Below are 27,923 nucleotides of genomic sequence, written 5' to 3'. Positions count from 1 at the left end.
TTTGCAGGATGACACATTCATGGCCTACCAGACTCTTTGTCCTGGGGGGAGGGGTGTGTATTGGGAAGGGCCAAAGAGATACCTTCTAACATACAGGTTCAGAGCAGAGGCCACAGTTGCTCAGGTCTAAGAACAGCATAGTGTACGATGTATACGTGAAAGAATCATGATAGCAGTTTTCCCAAATTTTGACAAAATACTAAAAAATGTTATGACATCACCAATAACAAGTCATAAATCCAAAATAAACTTTTTAAAACTATCAATAATAAAAAAAGTCAATCAACCATGTTACAGGAAAGATTAAGTTAACTTTCTCTTCTCTCTAGAAAAACTACTATAAAAATCATTGCTACATAAAGAGAGGATCAGAGACCAAAGATGCAGGGGGAAAGTAGTATAAAGATATTATTTTTCTGAGATTTGTGATGTTTGTAGTATTTATCAGCTTTTAAAATTTGTAACTTATTATAACACCTCCATCTAATTAGATATGTTTATATCCACAAGTTTGCATTCTTTGTGTTAAAAAGAGTTCCAATATTATGTAATCTTCTGCCCCCATAAAACCTGAATCCACATTGGCAAAGAATAAGGAAATATATCAGTTTGAAGGTCAATATTCAAAGCAGGAGATAGTACAACATGTTCTCGGAGTAGTAGGACATGCTTCCTAAGACGTCTAAGTTCCTCTGGAGGAAGCGTTGCTATTTCAGATACCACCTGCCCAGAGACAGGATTCCACCAGACACGAAAAGCTCATCTTGACTGCCTTCATGGGGACAAGACTACGTGTCCTGTCCTTCCCACAGACTTCACCTAACTGTTCTGGAGACATTGGCAATGGGCCTGTCTGCCCACCAGATCTTAATAGCTGATGCAAATCAACATACACAAACACACATGCCTTTATTTTTAGTGCAAAACTTGGTAAATCAGAGCTTAGTTTTTAGGAGTAACTCTCAGCAGGCCCAAGCTTTAGGTCAGTCTGAGAACCAACCTGTGTTCTCCCTCTAAATACTCCATAAATATTTTCATGATACCCTTCACAAAACAAAACTTATAAAAACATCAAATATCTTTAAGATGCTTCACATATTTTCTGATCCTATTTTTTTTTTTTATTTCACTTTCAACACAGAAATATAATGAACAAGAATGAGATTTGGCCTGGGTCTAGTAATTAGGTTAAATCAGAAAGCAGATATTTTCTTAAAGTCAACTGCTACCTACAAACCATATAGGCGATTACAGTGCTGTGGCAACGCCCACCTTTATTGTATGTTATTGTGGCCAGGTTTTTAGAATTAGTGTCTAACAAACACTGATGCATCTTACTTGTCTATTTCACAGGCAAGGGTGAGTTCCTGTGTCACATATTTGGACCATCAGAAGAGGTAAACAGAGAGAGATAAGGAGAATGGGAGCTTTTTTCTTTTTTTACTGTTTACATACTCACTGCACCTTAAGTAGTAAGCAGCACTCAAATAGATAGGTCAAAATAGATCGGAAATCTTCACCACCCTCTCAAGCTTTTTTTCATACCAAATCAGACAAAGCTTGTGGCCATTATTAAATGTGTGTGGGGCTGCCAGCTAGAAGCCAGAGAGGTATTCCGCCCTACTTTTCTCAGTGTCTGCTACTGGAGCTATCACTGTAACTGACAAGAGCCCTGTACTCTCTTGCCAGGAGGCAAAACTAGTCCGGGGAGCAGCACTCAGAGTGATTGCACATTCTTTCCTTGGAGCTATGACAAGAGCTGATCTGTGCTGCCAAGTCCACTTATGCAGACCATCACTGCCCCCTCGTTTCTCAGAGTATGCTAGAATCCCTGACTTCTTAAGAGAGTGCCGAAATAAATCTGCTGTATTAAATAAGGATGAGCATGGATTTACACATTTTATTCTAAGAGCTTAGTCAAGTCAGATCTTAGATTGTGTCTAGTAAATAATTATTTATAAAGTGAATAAACTCTTCCCCTGGAAAAAATACAGGGCAGTGCTGCCAAGCTAATCAACTTAAAATGATTATGTAAATTGAATAACTTTCATTTTTCTTTTAGGCTAGCCTTTCAAGTCACTATAAAAAGACATCAGCCTACTTTCTTGCCTCCTTTCCCCCCTTTTTACAGAGCTTATACCCTTGCAGTTAAATTAGCATATTTTCTTACTTAGCTTATTAATCTAAGGCATTCAAAAGATTCAAGTGAGGAAAAATGGCTGTGCATTGGAGGCTACCTTACCTTTAATGTTCAATTATCACCTGCTAATAATGGCACACACAAAAGCTGCAGAATAAGGCATTAATGATTTTATGGGCTTCTCACGTAACAAAAAAGAAATACTATATAAACTTGGAGTGTTGCTTAGAAACTTATTTTAAAACATTCCTAATATAAATGAATAAATAAGAAATCCAATGGAAATTACCATAGATATCTTTTTCTTTAATGTTATAAATATTTTTCCAGTTTTTTGTAAGTGTTATTATATTGCATAATCAGCCATTATTCTTCAATATTAAACAGTAAAAATCACTTCACCCAATATATCTTTTCACATAGTGATTCACTGTTCAGTCATTAAAAGATTCTCCTGCATGTGTGTAAAGACGTCTAGTCTTTAATTAATTTGATATGTTTGGCCCAATGTAACAAGGCACAGCATATAATAACACGATTCTGTATAATTTTGGAGCTTAATACATCCTCAGACATCATTCCTTTTTTTGCAAATGAGTTAAGTGAGGCTGAAAGAAGTCCCAGTGACTTACCCAAGGTCAAACGTTCCATTACCACAGGTCAGCGCTAGAACAGAGTCCCTCAACTTTCACTCCAGTGTTGCTCTGTTACAATGTAGCATGCACAGTACAATAGGGACCTTGGAAAAGAAAGATTGATTTCAAAATATAAAAATGTCTAGGCTCTAAAAATTGCTAAAGTTGTGCTGTTTAGCTAGTTAGCATTAGATTAAAATGCAATCCAAATAACCAAGCAAAATTATATTAGTAATTCTGATGACTTCTTAGCATTTGCATTGTTTATTACAAGATAACATTAAAAGAAACTAATTATATTTTAAAAATTGGCAGAACATAAATGATTCATTTATTCATGGAAGTGTTTAATGCAAAGTGTTTAGTTTGTCTTTTACCTTAAAAAAAAATGCTGACCAGTAAAGTGTTTACAGCTTCTTATCTAGATTAAAGTGTTTAAGTTTGGATAGACTTGAGGGACCTATGTGTTGATATGAGAAATTAAAGCAATAATAAAAGAAAGGTTCTTAAAAGTGTTGTTAAATTGTTGTTTAAAAAAATGTAGAGAAAACCTATTACAAATGGCTTTAATAAAAATGAAATAAATAGACCATGTTTGACTCATCATCAATTAAAATGATTACGAATTTAGTTATTGAATTTTACTATTGATTTTTCTCTCATAATGGAGCTAAGTGGGATAAATACAGCATAATATGTAAAAAAAATTGTTAATATAATATGGTGTGTGAGAATATTGAACTTCTCTTTTAAAACTGCAATCTGCAATAAATTCTAAGTTAAAATACTCTGTGCATGAAGGTGATGCTGATTTCTTAATTTGCTTATATGAAATTTAGCCCAGGAGGATAATGGAAGAAATTCAAGTACTCAATAAAGTTTGTGATCTCATTTGAATAATTCATCCTTACATCTAGCTGCAGTGTCTGGCAACTTTCCACACTCACGTCCCCATGTTACTCATTATGAAAAATTATTTACCTCAAAAATGCATACCGTTAGTCTGCAGAAAAAGTTTACATTTATAAAAGAAATTTTTACTACCATAGAGTTGGTGCTTTTTTTAAAGAAAAAGCAAGAGTTCTCAATATAAAACAATTTAAGGTTACTCAAAGTCATTTTATTTTTTTCAAAGTCATTTTAAAGTCAATAAAAACATTAAAACATTACCACATCTATTAAGCAATCCTAAAAATACCAATCTTTTTCAATAACCAATAACTTTGGTACATCAAAAAATGCTCAACTTTCATAAGGAATAAAGATTTCAATTTGAAAAACACTGACTCAAAACTGAACTCCTGCTTTTCTACACTGTTCCTTCCGATCTTCCCTGTCTCCAGTATCCTCTAATTCCCTAAATGTAACCACAGTATGTCCAGGTTTTCACAACTAGGAATCATCTGAACTCCCTCTACCTTCCCACAATCCACCAGCACATGTTATCAGTTATCCAAAATAGACGTTAAACCTTAATCTGTGTCCCCATAATTTTAAAAATGGCTTCAAAATACTGTTCCTGCTTTTGTTCTTGAGCCTCTGAAGTCTGCAGTCGCAAGAGTGAATCTTTGAAATGTTCTTTGAATCCTGCATGCATATAACTAAAACCCCTCGAAGGTTTTCTACTACATTTGGAGGAAAAAATTACAAAAAAATTGCATGGCCCTGCCTTATCTGTAACTATAGAACCCTGCAGTCTTATTGATGCCTTCGTTACTCTTGTGAAGCCCATTATGCCATTTCTTCTACCAAGAGTGCTCTTCCTTCTTTTCTCTGCAATGCAAATTCCTTTACTGGTCGTATCTCAGTTGCAATTTCTCCTCCTCAGAAAGACCTTCCCTCTCACCTCTATCTAAAGTAGGTTCACTGAATCCAACCCATTTGATGCATGCTGTCCTCATATGCTCCACCTCAGTATCAGTTGTTTAGCTAGTTAGCATTAGAGCACCCTGTCACAGTCTATAATTCTTTGATTTGAGTGTTCACTGCTTATGGATCAGCCTCTCTCCCACCTTGACTGTAACCTCCTTGAATGAAAGGGACCATTCCTTCATAAGTTTGCCAAAGTATTTCCAATGTTTAGCAAAGGTACTCAGTAAATATTAATTAATGACTAATTGGTAAAGATGTGGGTAAAATGTCAAAACTCTCACATATTTAAAACTTTTAATGCTTATAAAAATAAAAACAAAGAGATCTTAAGCTTCCAACTTAAAGAAAGATAGAATTTCTATGGGTTAAATAATCTTAAGACTGAGCAGAACACAGCCTAAGTACTTCTCTTCCCATGTACTGTTGACTGACTATTCAGGCTATTTTCATTGGAATCTTCCACAGGCATTGGAAGTTAACAAGGAATTCAAGTGAAGTCTTTTTTGAGGTACTACGTATCTTTGTCATTTACCTACAGAAAAAAATTTCTTTATGGAGGTGTGTCTTCCGGAGAATAGCAATTTCAAGATCAAATGCTATCCAGTCACAATTGGCAGGTTATTCATAAATTGTGATAGATTTTTGCTGATAATGATGAGCCCCCTGTAACTTGCAACATTGGTGATACAGCTGGTAAGACTCAACTATCTCGGGCTCTGGACTGGAGGCTTTCCTCACTATGGAGCTAATTAAGCCACACAGGGGCTCTAACCCCTGAACTTGCCCTCATTAGCACCATGCTGTAACCAACAAAGCCAACTAGCCAGACAGACTGAAGGCCAAAACACTCCTATTGACATGCCATCTCTCATTTTCAATCAGAGAGGAATCAGCTTTTGATATTTACCTAAAAGCCTGGTGATAAATTCCACAACTTAATCAAACAGATACTTCAAATGGGATGCCAAAGTACCAGTTCAAACACCTTTAGGCTTTGCAGATAAGGTCTGTTTCACTGTTCTCTGGATTATACCATTTTCCCAAATAAACGGTGCTTCAGTTGGAAAACTCATGATTAAAGCACAGAGGGCTTCATTCAGCATGTAAAGAATATAAGATAAGAGTAAAGACAGAAAAACGCCCCCCCCCCAATCTATTAGACCTATAAAAATTAAATAAATGCTATGGTTAATGTCACCGATTCCTTACAGTGCTATTTTTCTCTGAAATATGTTCCTAAAAATTGAACAATCACACGTGTATGTATATATGTATGTATGTTGTGTGTATACATATAAAACAGCAATTATAGAATATTATTAATATATATTTTCCCCATACTCTGAATGAAACAAGTGAAAGAGTATCATATTGATCACTTTCAGTAAAAGGGGATTCTACTCTGAGTTTTGGACGCTCTGAAACCTGTGTTGTTGACTTCACTTGCAGCCTTTCTGTTACTTATTTTGTGCTCAAGTGCACATTTTTACCCTTGATGATTGGCAAAAAGAGTATAACTGATAGTGCTGAACCTTTCACAAAGAAAATAGTAGAAGAATTATTACACTAATGTTAAGTTTTGTAGCAGATTAAGGAAATAGTACAAGTAAAAGGTAGATCACAGAGAAATTAGGAAATGGTTGAGGTGCTTTGACATTTTGAAGGGCATAATGAAAATAATTGCAGTCTGGGGTGGAATAATGACCTGACCAAGAGTCATTTAAATGATATCTGGATGAAATTTCAGGCAAAATCATATTATGACTTTAGAGGATTTGAAGTGAACCACAGAGCCACCAACATATATACTAGAAACTACCTCTTCTTAGGGACTATGCTGTATTATTCATGTATAGCCCTCCTATTTCTTAAAATGCATTTGTTATGCTAAGTAAGATATGTCTACACAGTTAGTGTTAGAGCAACAGAAAAGCCTTGAACTATGCTGGTATGAATTGAGATCGTCTGAAAAGCTTCATCAAAGAATCAAGAGAATAACTAGGTGTTGCCTTAGAAGAAAGACTTTGTGGTCTCAAAAGCTGATTTTTTTTTTTTTTAAGATTTTGGCTTGACTTTCAACATTAGACATGACAGAGTAACTGATATCATGGCCCTTCCATCATAAATGAATATAAAATTGGACAAAATACATGAAGCAACTCTTTGTAGTCTTTGTACAACAGATAATACAGGACGATGATCTCTAATTACATAATGTTTACAAGAAATATACTTAAATATGAAAACACAGATAGGTAAAAATAAAAGAATGAACATAGATATGCAAATACTTGTGGCTGGAGTGGCTATGTTACTATCAGAAAGGTAGACTTCAAGCTAAAGAATAAGGAATATCATCAGAGATAAAGAGAGACATTTCATAGCAATAAAAGGTCATTTCATTATGAAAACATAAATATGTATGCAACAAATAACAGAGTTTCAAAATACATAAAACAGAAACCATTCCATCTTAAGGGAGTAAAAATTCACAAATATTTTAGAAAATTTTAACACTTCGCTTTCCATAATTGTCTCAATAATAATTGATTAAAAGGTGGAAAGAAAATCAGTAAGAATATATAAAATTTGAACACTATCAGCCAATATAAACAAATCGATAGGTATAGAGCATTATCCTCAAGAACTGCAATGCATATGGAATTATTTTTAAATGCATAGGGAATTTTGCCAAGACAAACATTTTTTCAAATGTACAGGAAATGTTTGTCAAAACAAACTATATGTCAAACCATAAAAAAAGTCTCAATAAAATTCAAGGAATTGAAATCATAAAAAATATATTCTCTAGTAAAGAGTAAATTATAAATAATTAACAAAGTGGTATTTGGGAAATCTCTAAATGTTTTTAAATTTAACAATAGACTTTTAAGTTATCCATGAGTCAAAGAAGTGCTCACAAGCAGAATTAGAAAGTAGTTTAAACTAAATAATTATAATAATACCACAACATACCCAAATTTGTGGTACTTGCAAAGTAAAGTAATGCTTACATGGAAATGTATAGTTTCCAATATTTATTATTAGCAAAGAAGAAAGGCTTAAAATCAGTGGTCATTAAAAACATCCATCTTAACAAGTATAAAAATAGAACAAATTAAACCAAAAGTTAGTACAATGAAAGAAACAATAAAGATATGATTGGAGATCAATAAAATAAAAAACATAGAATCAGTACAGAAAATCAATGAAATCTAAAGTTGGTTTCTTGATAGCATCAATAATTGATAAACACTTAAATAGACTGGTCAGAAAAAAATTTAATAGAGAACACATAGACTACTCATGTCAGGAATAGAAGAAGGAACCCAATTGCAGATCGCATGGTCATTAAAGGAATAATAAGATAATATTATAAACAACCTTATGGCAATAAATTTGTTGATTTAAATGAAATGCACAAATTCTTGAAAGACACAACTTACCCAAACCTATGCAAAACAAACAGAAAATTGCATAGCCCTATGTAAGCCATATGATTTAAAATAAAACAAAAAACTTCCCACAAAGAAAATCCAGGTCCAGATGTGAGTTCTACCAAAAATTTAAAGTAAATATACTACCAATATTACACAAAGTGTTTCACAAAATAAAGGAGGACACTTCCAAAATAATTTTATGAGACAAACTAACCCTCATATCTAAATTGGGAAAAGTTATAAGAAAATAAATATCCCTCATAAACATATCCAAAACTCCTTAGCAAATTATTAGCAAACTGAATCCAGCAATATATCAAAAAAATCACGAGGGAATGGGTTGTATCCCAAAATGCAAGACTAGTTTAACATTTGAAAATTAATCTAATCTAATGCTCCACATCAATGAAAGAGAAAAATTGTATGGTCATCCCAATAGATGAACAAAAGGATTTTAACATAACATCTCCCATTTATCACAGTTTCAACAAATAATTAATAGAAGAACACTTCCTTAAACTGATCAAGTATATCTATATTAAAAAAAAAAAAACTACAAACGGCATTGTATTTATTGATGAGAAACTGAACATCCCCCACCTAAAATTGCAAACAAATCAAGAATATTCACTCTAACCATTTCTATTCAACATTATACTGGAAGCAAAGCCAGTGTAATAAGTCAAGAAATCAAATAAAATTATCCAGAGTCAAAAGGAAAATGTAAAACTGTCTTTATTCAGAGATGATATGATCATGTACATAGAATTCTAAGAAACCTTAAAAATAAAAAACCTGCTAGAACTAATAAGTAAATTTAACAAAGTTATATAATAAAAGGTCAATAAACAATAAATTGTGTTTCTATATATTATTATAAAAATATAAAATGAAGCTTAAAAGCCAATAGAATCAGAAACATAAAATAGGGATAAAAATAATAAAAATGTATAAAACTACTATCCTGGCAATAATATAAAACATCACTGAGAGAAATTAAAAAAGACCTTAATTAAATGAAGAGATATACCATATTAATGAAACAAAAGACTCAATATTATCAATAATTTTTAATATTATTATTAATTATCCCCAAACTGATGTGTAGACTTGATGCTGTCCAAAGTCCCAGAAGACTTGTTCATAAATATTGACAAGTTGAATTTAAATTTTATATGGCAATAAATAAGATGCACAATAGCAAGAATACTCTTGATAAAAAAACAAAGTTAGAAGATGCACAATACCTGACTTAAAGGCTTACAATAAGCTACAGAAATCAAGACAGTATAATATTGACATAAGGATCGATGAAGAGCTCAGTAGAACAGAAATAAGCACATGCTTATATGGTCTTTTCAATAAATACACCAAAAGTAACTTAATGGGAAAAGGAAAATCTTTTCAACAAATAGGACTACATTCACTGGAGAAAAAAATAAATATAGGCTTGTATCTTACACTCTACATAAAAATTAGTTCAATATGAACTATAGACCTACATATAAAATCGAGAACAATAAATCTCCTAAAAAAATCACTTAGATGAATATCTTCCTGACATACAGATATGAAAGAATTTTTTTTTAGATAGAACCAACAAAGTGATAGTAATAAAGGAAAACACTGATGCACTAGACATCACAAAATTTAAGAGCTCCTCTTCAAAAGATACCTGAATTGGTAAGCCACAGGCTGGGAGGAAACTTTTGTGATCTATACATCCGACAAAGGATTTGTATCTAAAATATATCTTTTTAAATTGTACCTCAATAATAAAAAAAAGAATTTAAAATGAGTAAAAGACATGAGCAGATACTTCACAAAAGAATACGTACAAATAACCAATGAACATTAAAATCTGTTCAACATCATCAGATATCAAGGAATATAAACTAAAACTCTAATAAGGTACCCCTACACACCACCAGAATGGGTAAAATTGGAGAACTACACCAATATCATACTTAAGCAAAAATGTGGAACTTCTATGCATTGTTGATAGAGGGGTAAAATGATACAACCACTTTGGAAAATGATTTGGAAATTTCCTATAAAGTTAAATGCATTCCTACCTTATGATCCAGGAAATCATTTATGGGTATTTCCTAAGATAAATGAAAATATATGCCCACAAAACCACTTGTACGAGGGTGTTCAGAGTAGGGTTATTTGTAATAGGAAAAAGATGGAAGCAATCAATATCCATCAACAAAGAGTGATATATTCATGTAATGGAACACTACTTGGCAATAAAAAGAAATAAACTACTGATACAAAAAACAATATGAATACATCCCAAAAACATTATGCTTTTAACTTAAAATCCATTGGAAGCTTGCAGCCACCTATGAGATAAAGTAAAAACTGCTTTGTATTAAAGGCCAGTGCCTCCATAATCAAGTTCCAGCTTTATCCATCTCCACTACTCTAAGCACTCTTGTGGTTTCAGCAACAGCAGACATATTGCAGGAGTCTGCAAATTCTTCTGTAAATTTTAGACATTACAGGCCATGTGATCTCTGTTACAAACATTCAACTCTCCTGCTGAAGCGCACAAGCTTCTCTAAGCAACAGATAAACAAATGAGTGTGTCTGTGTTTTCAATAAAACTTTATTTACAAAAACATGTGACTGGCTGGATTTGGCCTGCAACCTATAGCTTACGACTCCTGCTATAGTATTTACTGTTCCCTTCATATAACACCAAGTTGCTTCATACCCAAAATAGTACCTACTAAGTGATTCCATGTTAGAACAGACAAAACTAATCCATAGTTAATTGATACTGGATCAGGTTGCTTCTGGGGGTTGCCTGAGAAAGAGCACAAAGGAACCTTCTTGGATGATAGAAACTTTACGTTTGATAGGCATATGGTACATGGGTGTTTACATTTTTCAAAACTCAGATTATGCCTCCATAAAAAAAAATCAACAGCAAAACTAAAACTCGACCATAAATAAAATCAATGCTAATACTAATGTCTACAGTTTACCATTAGTGTTTTAAGTATTATGTAATTACAATCTGTTATAAGGATTTTACTTAAATGCCCTTAAAAAGAACTCAAAACTTTTCTTCAGGTTTATATAATAATGAAAATATTGTACAGTAATAAAACCTTATTTTCATCAGATTTCAATATTAAAAATATTAGATCAGGAAATACAATTTTATTTCTATTATGTAAGCCAAGCAGATTTTCATGACACTAAATCAATATACAGAATTTCCAGGGAGCTGCAACTTTTCACTACTAGACATAGAGGAAAGAAGTGGAAAAGCTGAATGAAACTAAAGAGAGTAAGACTGCTATCAGATTTAAATATGTACTTTAAATGTGTTACTGTTTCATATATATATATATATATATATATATATATATATATATCACATATATTTCCAAATACACATATGTGTATACATGGAAATATAACATGCTCCTTAATGGCATGGGTTTTGAAGCCTGAGTTTAATTGTGGCTCTACGATGGACAAGCTGTGAGACTGTGGATAAGTCACAATGTTTCAATTTCTGAGTTCCTCTTATACAAAATGTAGGTAATAATAATATATAACAAATAGAGTTTTGTGAAGAATGTATGGGACAATACAAAGAAAGATTTTTAGAGCAATACTTTAGACATACTGTGGGCTCAAAAAAAAAACTAGCTATTATTGGTCTTATTTTATTAGATATGACCATATATGAAGATAAGGATATTGGTATGGAAGTAAGTATGAATATGGATAGAAAAAAATACTAAACATTTTAATAGTGGCTTTCCCTCAGTGGTCGGATTATGTGTAATTTTTAAATACTCTTATGCTTTCTACATTTCCTCAAGAAAGATTTTTATAATCAAAAAAATTAAATCTTGAAAAAAATGGTTGTCCCCCAAAATCCCAGGCAAACATTCCAATGCCCTCCAAGGTAGTCCAGCTGTCCTTGAGATAGCAGACATCATCCTAAGTCAATTCTGTGCTATAACTGTGAAAATATCTCCTCAATAATTAAAGCATTAGCCAGTTGGCCTTTTCCATAAAATCATAACAGAAATGGCTGATCACCACATTATGTAGGAAATTCTGTATCCCATGGCTGGAGATTAATAGAATGGCATATTCCATTGACATTGTCATACTAAAGCAACAGTGTTCTCTCCATGCAGCCACAGAAGTGGGTACGCTGTTCTGAGCCAATCTAAGGTGATTACCACGGAAACAGCACTCATTTTACTAACAGCAAGGCATATTATCCTTCACGCATGGTGTAGCATCCAAGTTTAATAAGATTCTGAAAGTGAAACTGAGGACATTTGGGAAAAGGACCCTAAATTCTGTGAAAGTATTTTGTCACCTCTTATTTGTTTATCACTTGTACATCAAATAGCCATCTCAATTATGCTAATGAATCAATTTAATAGAAGGGCAAGTAGATACACCATAACAGAAAGAAGGCAACGTTGATAGTATAGACTTGAAAGTTTGATTAAAGTAGTAAAAAAATCATCTCTCTTATACTATAGTCATTCCATGGAGGATTGTTTGGGGGGGGGTTAAAAACAGAGGAAAATTTTATATTAGGATGACAAAGATAAATCAGAAAGCAGCTTTTTAAATTATAATTTTTGGTGAGGCTAAGTGAGTATCAAAGTTCAGGATTGTCTTTGGTGTTAAGGACTTTTCCAGGGCCTGGGATAGCCACGCCACTCTCTAACCCAGCCCACCTTGCTGCCAGAATGCTCTTTCAAAAAAACTAATCCTTAAAGCATAAAACCCATCAGAAATTCCACCATCATCCACAGGATAAAGGGAAAACTGTTTTTACTTATTAGCAGGCAAGAACCTCCATCATCAGGCTCTAGCTCTATTTATTTCCATTCCAATCAGCCCTCCTAGGGCTTCAGCAATACGGTGGTACTTGGTGATCCCTTACATAACACCCTGATTTTCCATACAGCAATGCCTCAGCACAGGTTGCTTTGCCTGCATAAAATGTCCCTTTCTCCTTTGTTCACCTGAGTTATTCCTACTCATCCTTTACAACTAAGTTTTTAAACTTTCCAAATTCCAGAGGTATTGTCTCATCCTGTGTGCCACCAGACATTGCACATGGGTAACACATTAACACAGGGATTATTGACATAAGTGTTTGTCTCCTAGAAAACTATGTGTTTCAGGAAAACAGAGCAGAAATTGTGTCTTAATTACATTTGTATCTCTCTGCAAGGTAAATAGTACGTGCTTTATAAAAAATTTATTAAATATTGACTTGAATAAGTAAACTAGAAAAAATAATCAATACTATTTTTTAAATCATCACAAGATTAAGTTCAGAGGAAAACTCTGGATTTATAAAGGGAGGCACAAAGCCAAATTACTTAGTGGCCATGAGCCCTATTTTTCTAATGTTTCATCAAATTTATCTCTGTACACTAAAAATTTCTTGTCTATAATCCTTCAAATTATTTAGGTATGACTTTGAGCAGAATTGGTTCTTTGACCTAATTGATAACCAATAGCTTACGAGAATCATAGTAACAACCAAAGTGGAAGCCTGAGGTCAAACAGGAGTGTTTCTCACTTGAATGAACTGAGGCTATTGACTGCTAGGAGCACTCTACTTACAAACAGGCAGGTTTCACGCCCATCTCACAACTACTCAAGGACAGACACACTATACCAAGATTTTCTGGAAGTAATTTAAACTCCAGGAAACATTAGTTTTCCAGTTATTATTCTGTTTGACTGAAATGGAATAGTCTTTCCAAATTTTTTAAATTATAATGGGAAGTTTCAAATCTGACATATTTTCTTCTGCGAATAGTTTAACTGATGTATCTCAATTAGTTCCCCCCAATCCTTCTCCCTACTCTTGTCTCAGTCAGAAGAGCCCCGAGCCTCGTTAAGTTTTCCAGCTCTCTCCAATGAATATCAAGTCCTTAGAATAGCATTTACTAACGTATGCTACATGCAACCCCAATTCCATAGTAAGTTAATATTTATTATATGAAAAGAGGATTCCGTGATCAAATAAGCATAGCATACAGTAAAGTGTTCATGATCTTTCACCAGGACTCCTCAGGGACTTCAATACATTAAAGTGCATCAAAAATCTCATACCTTACTATATGTTTATATATTATACAGGAATTACTGCATATATGACCATGACACATTTTTCCCAGGCATCTCTCAAAGTACTAGTGGTCTATGAAATACACTTTGAGAAACTCTACTCTCTCCCCCAAAAGAAGGATGCAAGGACTGTGAAATATTTCAAGAGTATCATAGCAGTCTGCTCTCAGTATGACAAGACAGACAAAGGAATGACCACAGTAGGCACTGGACCATCTCACCAAAGTAATATGTGTCTATGCATAAATGTGAATAGTTGGAAATTCAGTCATTTTTCTTAATCACATTTAAATTGTTTTTCCAAACGAAAAAAGAATAGACACAATTACAGATAAAGAATATATCTACAAGGGGGCACCTGGGTGGCTCAGTTCATGATCCTGGAGTCCCAGGATCGAGTCCCTCATCGGGTTCCCTGCTAAGAGGGAAGTCTGCTTCTCCCTCTGACCCTCTTCCCTCTCCTGCTCTCTCTCACTCTCTCTCTCTCAAATAAATAAATAAAATCTTTTTAAAAAAAGAATATATCTGTAAGAGTTAAAACAGTAATAGAATATTAAGATGAACACTTTTGGAGTCAGAGTTAGGGAGGTGAAACATGCACTGTGTCATCTAAAATTCTGTCTTAGAATTTCTTCTTCAAGTCTGTAATTTACATACAAAAATATTATGGTAGGTTTTTTTTTGAATTAGAATATCACAGGTGCATCCATGAGTTTTTCCTTTGGAATGCTAAACAAATCATATCATACAAATGATGTATGTGCAGGCTCTCACCTGTGTATGAGCACAGATATGGAAATGAGATTTGCAAGGGAAGCAAACAATGGGGACCAACAATGAAGATTAAGGAAGGCAAAGCATAGAGTGGCACAGACTAAGACAGACTTGAGATCTAAAATGAGGTGCTGAGAGCTCAAAACATGGGCAGGCAATAGTTAATACTCAAAATTCAAGGGAAATAGTTGGCCCAAGTCTGCTGATGGATAGAAAATATTCATCCAGTCAATAGAGGCTCACGGCAAGACCTCACTCTGACATAAGAGAAACCGGTTAAAATTAAAAGTCTTCACATCCTAGGAATGCTGGAGATTATTGTGATCTAAATTTAAAAAAAAATTCATAGAAATAGTCCTGAATTTAATTATATGTTCTGCTACTTCCTGGAGACCTTCGGATAAGTTCTTTGTGGGAAACTCACAAGACAATTAAATGAAATAATGCATATAAATTAACTAAAGTCATCCCTTTCACTCAAAAAATGTTTAGTAAATATCAGCTATTACTATTATTGACAAGTTTCCAGAGTAGTAATTTGAGATTGGGATGAAGCAGAGAGCTACTTACATTAAATACCAAAGAGGATACGAACGAGAAACTTGCATTGTTAAGAATCTCTTTATCAGAATGGGGACCAAGAGAAAAAACTATAACTTTAAGTTTTAGAGGATAGAAAAGATCTGGATATCTGATATGCAATTATCTCCATCAATATGCACTATATAAAGGAAAGCAAAATGTCTGCCCCTCTCGTACTTTTCAAATTAGAGCCATTGAGTCACCTATGAAGCATATACTAACCCTAAAAATCAGTCTTTGAATTGTTCATTCTTTGGTTAAAGTTATCTTTTTGACTGGCATGCCCCATAAAATCTTTGTAAGAAATGCAAAGAGGTTGCTAAGTGAAAAATATTTCAAGAGCTCTGAAAATATAAGCTTGACAGAGCCCCAGCCTTGAAGCCCTCAGTTTACAAGAAAATTTATTGTACACACATGTTGTAGCATTATAATGCAGTATGTGGCATTAAATCAAAAAAGAGACAAACACCTACAGTTCTATACCAGAGTGGAAAAAAAAAAAAAGAAAAAAAGAAAAAAAAAAACCAACTAACAAAACCTGTCACTCAGAGAAGGAAAAAAAAAATTAAGTACCATGAAAAGAAATGAATATAAAAAGCACCATGGGAATGTTATAAACTATTATTTTCTGGGTTCTGACTTTGAGCTAGTAAGAGACCATCAGCTTCTTCAAATGGCTTCAACAGATGGAAAATAAAAATTACCAATGAATACACTGGAACCTTGTTTTACAGCTCTATACATTTGAGACACATTACAAAGCAAAGAGTAAAACTGAATATCTTAGATAAATACAGATTGTAACAGTTATAGGGTGACAAGTATATAGTTGGCCAGAGGGGGAAGACATTATAATTTTTGTGTTTTGCACTACGGCAGTTTGTGTAACCAGGAAGTCATCATTTCCAGAAGAAATCACTACAGGTGTGGTAGTCAGCCATACAACACACTCTGCTTTGCACACAGTGACTCACCTGGCTTTCCCCAGCAATGAGTATAAGGTTCTTCCTAAGTCTTAGAAAAATGTTAAAGGATCATTATCAGGAAAGCAGTTGAAAACTCATAGAATATATTTAGGTAAAATTTAATAATTTTTCAAGAAGGGATATCTTCATTATTACTGATTCTTTGTGGTCCAGAAATTTAACAGCACTCAAGCCTTTGTCTTGGCCCTGAAACTCTAATTCTCACAGTGACACCATTATAACCTCAAACTACTCATTACAGCCTCAGGTATGAAAGACATTATAAGAACAAATAAAGACTGTTCTCAGTAACATGGACTCAGTCAGAATCCCAATTTAGTGCCCAGAAACACTGAGAAAAACAAGAACAGCAGAAAATGCTCAACATTCAAAACACCAAATCCCCATAACATGGTTTGGTGCACAATCTCTTAAATTAGAAATATATACGGTAGCTAAACCATATATTTCATTGTTATATAATCAATAGCAACAGCACAAGAATGGTATTGGTGAGACTAATCAAGGGTACACAAGATGCTTTTAAGGCGCTGAGTCAGAATACATTGTTTCAAGTGTTCTTCAAAGAATTTTTCCAAGATGCAAATTTTTTTTTTAAAAATCTAAATGATAAATAACAAGTAAAGTTGCATCATCATCATCATCATAAGTTTGGGGCTTTTTCCGAGTTCCAAGTGAAGTGACTACCTTTCTTCTCATGTTTCCTTAATAATGCAGCTGCTATATTATTTTGCTGCACACATCCTTGCATGAGCTATTTTGTTGGTGTATGCATAGGCTTTGAAGAAAAGACTCAGCTACTGGTGTTAATCCAACAATAGCACAGCCCTATTCACAACCCCAGCAAACACATAATGAACACAACTAAGTCCAAATTGTGCCAACTGCATTGTTTGTTACACTGACCCTGCAGGACAATGTATTGTATTTCAAAGCAACTATTAGTAACATATGCAAACAAAACATGTGATGGCTTAAATTTTTTTTAGACTGTACAGCTGGTTCTGTTGTTTGCTTACCATTTATTAACCCTTCCTCTTTCTTACCAAAATCTGGAATTTTTTTTTTTTTTTTTTTTAGGTACTCACATCTCCCACAAACACCCCAAATGACTTATGGCACAGCATTTCTAACTGCCAGTATTGGTTTCTGAAATGTTCGCCCAGACCTTATGACATCCAGTAGGACATATTGCAAAAATCGAGAAATAAATATTTGTCCACATCTTCTATTCATCTGGATAATGTCCAAACTTAAGCAGCAAATGAGTTTTTTTTTTTTTAAGATTTTATTTATTTATGTGACAGAGAGACAGCCAGCCAGAGAGGGAACACAGCAGGGGGAGTGGGAGAGGAAGAAGCAGGCTCCCAGCGGAGGAGCCAGATGTGGGACTCGATCCCGGAACACCAGGATCACGCCCTGGGCCGAAGGCAGACGCTTAACGACTGCGCTACCCAGGCGCCACCAGCTTTTTTTTTTTTTAATCAAATCCTTAGAGCAATTTGTTCTGATGTCCATCCAGACACTCGAGGAGTCAAGGCAAGTTTCTGTTATGGACCTTGTCATAAAACAATGTATTTTCATGGTTCAGCTTACACTTTCTTAGCCTCACCTAAAACTAATCTTCCCAAGCTCTTGGAATATTGATGATGTTTATATTGCTGACTATGAGCCCAGACACAACACTCCCCCAGGATTACCACCTACTGGATTGGGCTGCTGTTGTGACATTGTTGTTTGATGAAGTTCATTCAGTGATAATAAAGTCATAAGATGATTTTGTTAATTTTATTGTCTTAAACATCCAAGTACAAATTATCCTGAAAAGTAGTCAGCTTTTAAGATTATATCACATGACACTAACGAGGTGTCCAGTGTTCAAATATTTTTGGAAGAACTATAGAGAAATTCAGGGTCAATTAGAAGTTACAGAAAAAGAAACTCTTTTATTATATACCATATACAAAGCAATAGCAACAAAAAACAACATTATCCACACAAATACTCAAGATACCACATTTAGTGAATAACCAGAAACCATGCCATTTGGGTACTAACTAGGAGAGAAACATGTTTCAACATGTTGACAATAGTAGAATTTTGACATGAAAATATTTGTTTTACTTGGGTATTTAAAATTATATTGCCATCAATTAAACAATTTTTTTGAGTCAAGTTTCATTATGTGGCCATATTTCCATGGTTGACAATACCAACTTGGACACCTTTCCTAACATGATGGTTATTTTGTTTTCTGTCACATTCACTGGAATATAAGCTTGCATAAAACTATGAGTTGTTGTTTTTTATGGACCCCAGTGCAGACAACTATGCCTAGTGGATGGTAGGTACCCAAGGGGTATCTACTGAATGAATGAGTGAGTGAATGAACCTAGAACACAGGACATCTCTTCTGCAAAGGAACACCGAAATTACATGCTTCCAAGCATCCACCAGACATTGTGTTCCGAGCAAAGATAAATAAGCAAATGACCATAGCACACCACTGGCTCCGTAACTTGGCAAAGATTTTTACATTTTCACACCTTAAACCACAAGAAGCATCTTGATGCATTGTGACATTAGCATTAATATTAAAAGTTAATCCAACCCAAGAAATTGGTAATCATTAGTCCTCTTCAATTTTTGGTTAAGAATTTCTAGATGTTCCAAGGGACGAATTCATGGATTGCTGAACATGACATCATAGTCACCAAGTCACTTCATTCATGACACAGGGCAGGGATGTGGGGAGGGGAATAAAACTAAATTATGTCAAGTGCATCACTTAACAATACAAGGCAGAGTACCTGGGACCTAGTAATATCACTAATAGGATAAAAGTACAGAGCCGGTGAAACGGTGACTGAATTAGTGAAGAATTTTAAAAAGTAAAACTGAGGTCTTCGTGTTTGGGCACCAGAACTTACATCCAACTGATGGTGAGGGAAAAAAAAAATCAGAGAATAAAAATCATATCTTGTTATAAACATAATACTAAAAATAAGTCCATTTTTAAACAGGTCAATACAAAGTATGCCAAGAGAAAAGCAAGATGGAAATGCATAATAAAAGCAATCCGGGTTTTACTCGACTTCAAGTATGCAGTTCACATAGCACATTGTGTTATTTGCACTAACAAGATAAACCTATTCTCATCAGTAAAATTAACAATCAGGTCATTTTTGTTCTCTGACAGTAGTAGCTGTGATTAAGGTATAAAAAATGGAATGAGGGTTGCCTGGGTGGCTCAGTCGTTAAGTGTCTGCCTTTGGCTCAGGGCGTGATCCCGGAGTTCTGGGATCGAGCCCCACGTCAGGCTCTTCTGCTGGGAACCTGCTTCTTCCTCTCCCACTCCCCCTGCTTGTGTTCCCTCTCTCGCTGGCTGTCTCTCTCTCTCTCTCAAGTAACTAAATAAAATCTTTAAAAAAAAATGGAATGAGATGGACATGTCCACAGCTTCTACACTATAGACTTGAGGGAGCTTACTGCTTACCCTTTGCATTAAGATCGGCTATGAGACCTAGACAGCTGCTGTTAGCAGTCATGTTTACAGCATTTTTCATGTGGCTCCCTCACACCCTTCTCAGTGGCCGGTTCATAAGGACATATGGCATGGCACCACGCACACTGCCTTCCTGAAGTCACCTTTTCTCTCAGCAAGGTGCTTCACAGGGGTCTCTTAAATTATCCAGCCAGTGCTATCCCAGAAAACCATTGTTATAGCACTGCATTGAAACAAAACAAAACTGCATTCAGCAACTCTATCCCTTACAACAGAGCTCAACTCTTTGATGTGTGTCATTTCATTTTCATCTCTGTGACTCTGCGAGATAGAGATTACTAGCCCTATTTTATGAATCAGGAAGCGGAGGTGTCCTGACTTGCTGAAGGTTAGAGAGCTGGTCCACCAGCTTGGCTGTATTGATCCCATATTTTTAAGGCCAGAGCTCTTTACGTGTTCTACAGCTGCCCTCCTAATGAACTTCTCAGAGGTGTTCGGTTCTCACAATACACTTTCACACTCTGTATCCCTGGAGTGATTGTTCAGTGAAGATTCTGAAATAAGTTTTCCCAAGAGTCAAAAACAAATTAAAGGCCTAATTCACAAATGACAACATGCACTGCATGAAAAATAAAATAGCCAGGCCACAAATGTGAAAGACCATTTCTTTCGAAAGACTGCAGTCTGCACGTACAGATAAATGATTAGTCTTCCCTGATTTGTATGCAGCTGGTAGCTTGTCAGAACCCTACAGGTTATGACCATGACACTGGGATACTTTTGATTTTCTTCTTAATTGAAAATCACATGGTAACGATGGCCAAGTTCTGTGCAGCGCAATCTCATCATCTCGCAGGGGCAATCAATGACTTCAAAGCTGTCTAGCACTAATAGAAGTGCACTCAAATAGCTTTCAGGAGAACACAATCACTGTCTTCTCTTTTCTAATTTTTCAGCACAGAAGTTTGGAGCAATGGGGGGAAAATGTGTTATTAGAAGAAAAGATGTGAGTCTTTACCTTGGTTTTATTACTTTCTAACTGGGTTACCTTGGGCAAGTCGCTTAACCTCTCTGGGCCTCAATTATCTCCTACGTAAGACCTAAAGATAATAATACTTGCCCTGCCGACCTCACAGGGCAGTTCAGAGAATCGACTGACATGAGGGGAAATTCAACATGTTATGTAAATGTAAAGGGCAGGCAAGGAAACTTAGAGACTTTCAATCAGGAACCTGACTTTTATTTTCCTATCTTTTTTTTTATAGTCTACTTAACATTCTACAATGTAGGAGAATGAGAATTTTTACAACTATCTTAAAAATCCATGAAATATTCCAGCAAGATTTTTATTTTTCTCAAAAAAAGTGTGGTGAGTTTTATTTTGGATTCTTTTGTTTTTGATTTCAGAAGTTATGCACATCCCTGAAGAAAATTTTGTAATAACTGATATATAAAACACTGGAGAAAATTATCAATGGCAAATTTCACAGAGAACATTTTAATTTATTCATTTCCACTCTAATTCCCTGCACATATATTTATATGTAAATGTACTGTTAATATAAAATTGGACTCATTGTTTAAAATTTTGTTTTTGCACTTATTAAGAGCTTTACATAGGTTATTAGTCTGGAAACATGAGATTTTTTTAAATGAAAACCCAATATTCCATTGAATTAAAATATTTAATTTTTGAACACAGGTTTTTTTCAAGCTTATGGCATTAACAATAATTATGTGATAATTATCTTTATATGTAAATTGTTACCTTTTTTGAGTATTGTTTTATGATTGGTGCTTAAAAATGGGATTTCCAGGTTAAAATTTTTGAATATTTTTTAGGCTTTTGTTACAGATTGAAAAACTCCTGTCATTAAAACTGTGTTAATTTATACTACCATAAGCTGTGCAGGAAGCTCCCTATCTTATGTCATCCCCACCAAAAGTGAACATCCTATCACATACTCACAGAGACATACACACACATACATATCACAACACAAAACAATACATGGCATCTGTAGAGATGATAAATACATATCAATTTGTAGTCAAATCTCAGATTGGTAATAAACACTTTTATGTGGCTAGCAGACCTATTCCAGCAATCTGTATGATAATACTTAAGGGACTGAACATATACATCTCTTTGTTAGTGATTATTTACTTAGGATAGATTCCTTAAAAGTGAATTTATTGGGGCAAAACTTTATGAGCAAGTTAAAAAAAAACTTTATATACATTGTCAAATTGCTTTCCACTATTATGCTAGTTTAGTTTCCCACAAATGATATTTTTCATTTATTCATTCAATAAACACATACCAATTACTTACTCTGTGTTGGACATCACTCTAGGCCCTAGGGATACAACAACAAACAATCAGAAATTGTAGCTGTCATGGAGCTCATGCTCTGGTTGACAGGAGAGAGAGAATAAACATGATCAATAAGTAAAATCTATAGATGGACATACAGCTATGAAGAAGAAGCAAAGAAGTGGGGAGAAGAATAATGAGAATGGGACTTACAATTCTAGATCAAGTGGTCAGTGAAAGCCTCAAAGATAAAGTGGCAAAGAGAAAATATCACTGTGCTACTGGTAGGTTAAGTCAGATGAGAGTCGAGAATGGGTTATAGACTTAGCAAAGCAAAATTAAGCAAATTGATGTTGTTAAGATTAATTTCAATGGGCTGATAGCAGTCAGATCATGGACTTAAGGAATAAGGGTCAGGGAGGTAACTAAACCTGCAATTACTGAAGTACTTAAGCTAATGGGGGAAAAGAAATCCAGATCAGGAGATGAAAAAGTGGTCTAAGACAAAAGCCCTACCTCAAAATAAACTTTATTTATTTGGGGAAATGTCCTCTGTACATCAGATACCCAATGTAATATTGTCAGCATGGTACTTTATTTAAAATACTTAAATATGGTATATAAATTACACTGAGGAGGGAGAGAAGGGTAAATATGATATATAAATTACATTGGGGAGGGAGAAGAGGGTTACTTATCTTTAGAAGAATCCTTACTCAGAATAGCACTCAAAGGTCACTATATAAGTGTTTCAAATTCACCAAAATCTACCCTCAGAATATCCATTACTTAACATAAGCTAAACGAGTAATAATTTTCATTGATAAAATGAATGTGTCGAAGATATATAATTAGCCAGAAAGATTTTGCAACACCCCCTTGCATCAATAAATACATACAAAACCCAGTTATCCCACCAGCCTATTTGAAACAGCACCTTAGATTAGGAGCTCCATTAGGCCTGTGCATCCTTGCTTTATGGAATACTCTAAATCCAGACTAGAAATCTGACTGAGCTTGCCTTTAGAGTACTGTTAAGAGTCACCTAAGACTGAAACTCTCATGAAATGTGCTTGGCTTTCAGGTAAGCAGAGGAGGGCCTCCCATGTCTTCTCCCTAAAGCTTCTACTTCAACCCCATGCCTGAATAGCTGAGGACACTCGTGAGCAGGCAAAAGTGAAGTCAGAGTATGTCCTGAATCTTCCTGAACTAACTTCTTTTAAAATGTACAGCAGTTGCACTATCTTCCAAGAGGTTCACATGTGACCTTATGGTGAGTAGGATAAGCTGGTGCCACAGAAGCCTCCATGGTCTTTCAGAAGAATCTGAACCAAGCCTTACCGTGCCTGTATAAGCTCTTCTGTGCAAATTCCTCAGGAGTCACTTCCTGGATGTCTGAGGTTGTGAAATCTTCAAGAAGATAGTGACCACCTGACCAGCTTCCACAGCTTCCTCAGGTGATGAGCCTGTGAGAGGCTCATTGTCAAGGACGGCAAGGGGCCCCCAATTTGGGTTTTAGTGGGATTGCTTTAGCCCTCTGACCTAGAGGCTTCTCCTTGAGGTTCTGCCAGCCATGGGGAAGCTTCTTGGCCATACTCCAAGCTTCTTCCACCCATGAACCAAGTGGAAAGTAAAACTTCTCTATTTCTCCAAGCAGCTTAAGCTCAATGTTTTCCTTTAATTTATTTTACTTTATCTTCTATTTACTTATTTCTGAAAGAACAGCGGTATATTCAGATGTTGACTTTTTTCCCATAAACATTTTCCTAGTGTCCTTAACTACAAACCTGATTGCTATTAGAATATTCTAGGATAGTTCATCTGCAGAATCCCTGGACAAATTTCCAGTATCTTTAATAGTGGTTTACCTCCTGCTCCTAATACATGATTATCTGACTCTACAGAGATGAATTTATTCCTTAAATATTTGAACTATTCTGAAAGTAATTAGGAATAGAGACATTGGAATCAGGCAGCAGTGGGTTCTACCAATTCTGCCATTTTCAGGCTGTGTAATCATGAGCATATGATTTAATCATTGAAGCTCATTCCCAGCATTTGTAAGATAGATATAATAATGCCTTTCTGGCATTCTTATGAGAATTAAATAGAACAGTATATGTGAATTGTTTAGCAGAGTGCCTGGCACCTAATAAGTCCTGAATAAATGGTACCTAGTATTGCTACTAAAGTAGCAATATTTTCTTGCCAACATTAGTATATAAAAACTACAATTCACAAAATGCATCCTTGAATCTTCCAGTTTCCACTCCTTCTTACAATTGATTTTTCATACATGGTTGGATTATGTCATCTCTTACCGATGGTAAGCTCTATGTGAGTTTTGTTAATAAAAATTCCTTCTAGCATATGGTAATTTTTTTTACATTTAATCCCAATAACCTATATTATTTTCATTTTGTATATCTTTCTATATTCTGGTTGGTTCTGTTTTGTCATTATTGTTTGTTTTTGTCTTTTTTCTTTGTTTTGCATTGCTTTTTCTTTTCTACTCACTCTCGAATAAGTGCCTGACAACTTTGTTGTTGACTCAGAAGTCCACTGAGAGTATTTTAATGTCTTCTTATAAGAAAAGTGATCAAAAATGATACCAAATATATTAGAAAGCTGATGTACAAGTGCTTTATCAAAATATGCTCTCCAAATATCAAGCTTTTAAAAAAAGAATTAACAAGCAATTCATACAGACTCAATTTACTATGAAATATCTTAATTAATTCCCCTTTTACAAGAATCTGAAACAACACTTAAAGGTCAATTTGATAACATGCTTCAAGCATCACTTCTGCCCCACTGGATTGCACCATTTTCACTCATACATCTTAGACTGTTCATTCACATAGTATCTCAAGAGAAAGCATTGACACAATTAGAATGAGACACAAAAATAAGTACCTGAAAAGTACGGAAGGAAGACGAAGCCTAAAAATGTTTCAATCATATGTTGCTCCTGAAAGCCTGTGAGACTTCTCAGGAAAAAGCTCTTCAAATAAATAGCTAACAACTACCACATCCTCCCTAAGAAACTGAACAGAGCCCATACAAAACAGTTCAATACACATCACTAAGCAAGCTACCCATGAACACACTCAGCAGTGGAATAAAACTCAGTCAATAAATCTCAAAGCTCTGCAAATCACTTTATTTCATGATTCCTTCAACATGCATATACTAAAAATCAATTACTTGCAAGGTCTTTCAGAAACACAAAAAGTAAGAGACATGGGCCAGGCTGCCAATGAGCTTACCTGCTACCAGAGAAGATATCAAAATACTCCTAGAAAAAGGACACAGACTTAAAATATTGAATATGCTGCCAAATAAACATCTGACGGAGACAAGGAGTTCAATGAAAGACTATAGAAGAGATACTCCCATTGGTTGAGAGACGAGGAAAATTTTCATAGAAAATTTAAGGACTATAGTAAAGGTAAGCAAACTCCAAAACTGTAATGCAAAAGGTGATGGGTATTTGACAAACAAGGTCTGTTCAAAGAGACAGAAGCAAATATACAGTGAGTTCATGCATCCAGTTACAGTGAAAATTTCACGTAAAAGAATTACTCAGAGGAAAGGTTTAACTACTTTGTGGGGGGCTTAAGTAAAAAAAAACAAAAAAAAAAACAAAAACAAAACAAAACAAAAAGAACTAGACTGTCTTAGATATCTATACTTGCTACTTTCAATTAAAATAACTAGCGTTCAGATCTTAGGAAAAATCCTTCTACACACACACACACACACACATTCCAGAATGCAATAACAGAATATGAAGTGGAAGAGACAGTCTCTTTTTCTATATTCTTCAGATTTCTGAATCTTACTTACTTACAATGAAACTTTCCCTTGACAGTCCAACTCATAGTCATGTCCTCCTTCCTCCCGAATCTTACCATTTGCTATCTCTATCCCCCATTTGGCAATTCTGTTTGACCTTATTTTGCCCTTTATCTTTTTATGAATATTATCTTCTTAGCCAAAATTTAATATAGCTTGAGAGCAGAGCAGGTACCATGTCTCATATTTTTTATGCCTTATACTTATTTTCATTTATTAATCTAATATTTCTGGTATTAGTGCCTCTGGGTCATGAGAAAGGTCATTTTATATACTCTGTAAAAAAAGGGGGGGGAATTAAAAAAAAAACAAAAACAAAAAAAACCACATCCTCACTATCTACTAAATAATGTGAATAGAAGAATCAAAATATATGGGTCTGCTTCCATCCCAACCATATAAAGGCTTTTAAAATAAGCATTCTTTAAATGTTATCTCCCACCTTCTTTAGACTAAAAGATACAGACACATTTTAGTGCTAGTATTTAAATTTAATAGACCAGAGCTTTATAATTACTTTGGAGTGGGCCTGGGGAATAATTATACCACCATTTGGTGAATTTTCTTCTCAGATGACATCACCCTGAGTATTCAACCTCAGGGGGCTTTTAATATAGGGTAGTCATCTCAAGTTGCTATGACAGTTAGCTGTAGAAATTTTATTAAAACACTTAGACTCCAATATAAATTGTTCAGAATATCAGAAAATTCTGGACTTGGCACTGACTAAAGAACTATAAAACAATTTCATGTGAATATCAGTTATAAAAACATGACATATTTATTTTATTACTATTGGAGGTTAGGGTACACATTAAATAAATTTATTTTCCCTTGATCCAGGTAAGACCTATTGCACCAAAACACAGGAATCAGGTAGAGACAAATATATCTTAATTAAAAAAAAAATTCTTAAGCACACAATTGAAAGGAATAGTACAATGAACCTCCATACCCCATTATCCAGCTTCAATATTCATCAATTCTTGGCCCTTATGCTTGATCTATATAGTTGCATCCATTTTCCCAACTCCTCATTGGATTATTTTGAAGCAAATCTCATACTGAGGATCTATTCATCCATAAATAGTGAAGTATATATCAATACAATATAAGGAATATTTTTAACATAACCATAATATCATTACCATACCTAAAGAAAAAAATAATAATTTCTTAATATCTGATGTCCCACATGTATGGTTAAATACATTCCATTTGGTCTTTATCCTTCCAATTGACCTTGATGGCTTTGGGAATAAATGCTATGGTTCTTCATGCTTTCAATACATTTTTAAGTGGATTTTTAAGCACTTTGTATCACACAAGAAATTTACATAGGAATATTGAGGGACAATTAATCAGAAGAGAGGGCCACCTATCACGCATCAGGAATTAAAGATGACTTAGATATGCAAAAGCAACCAGGGGGCATTGTTTATAATCAAAGCAGCACCAGAATTTAAAGTGACAAATACCATTGGCAGCCGTAAAGCACTTACAACACTGATTCAATCTACAAATATTTTATTCAACAAAATGATTGCAAAATCAATGATTGCAAAATGATTGCAGTTTTCTTTACATATAAATATTATGGTTTCTTAAATTAAGGCTTTATCCAATGAGTACATAGAAATATTTTCCCACAGAAACGTGACTAGCTCTCTCAC

The 27,923-nt window shown here is 34.5% G+C and overlaps 1 long non-coding RNA gene across 18 annotated transcripts in view; it reads right to left on the bottom strand.

Moving 5' to 3' along the window:
• The window catches only part of LOC123789238 (uncharacterized), a 685,069-nt gene that overhangs the window by 602,458 nt on the left and 54,688 nt on the right, over positions 1–27,923 (bottom strand). For all 18 annotated transcript variants that reach the window (XR_015723984.1, XR_015723985.1, XR_015723983.1 and 15 more), the window contains one exon: positions 2,773–2,879. This is a non-coding gene — a long non-coding RNA (uncharacterized LOC123789238). The remainder of the gene's footprint in view (positions 1–2,772; positions 2,880–27,923) is intronic.

The sequence above is a fragment of the Ursus americanus genome, chromosome 3, assembly GCF_024610735.1.
Source record: "Ursus americanus isolate L20-20 chromosome 3, mUrsAme1.1.p, whole genome shotgun sequence".
NCBI lineage: Eukaryota > Metazoa > Chordata > Mammalia > Carnivora > Ursidae > Ursus > Ursus americanus.
The sequence above is the reverse complement of the archived record's forward strand: the minus strand, read 5'-3'. Positions and strand labels throughout refer to the sequence as shown.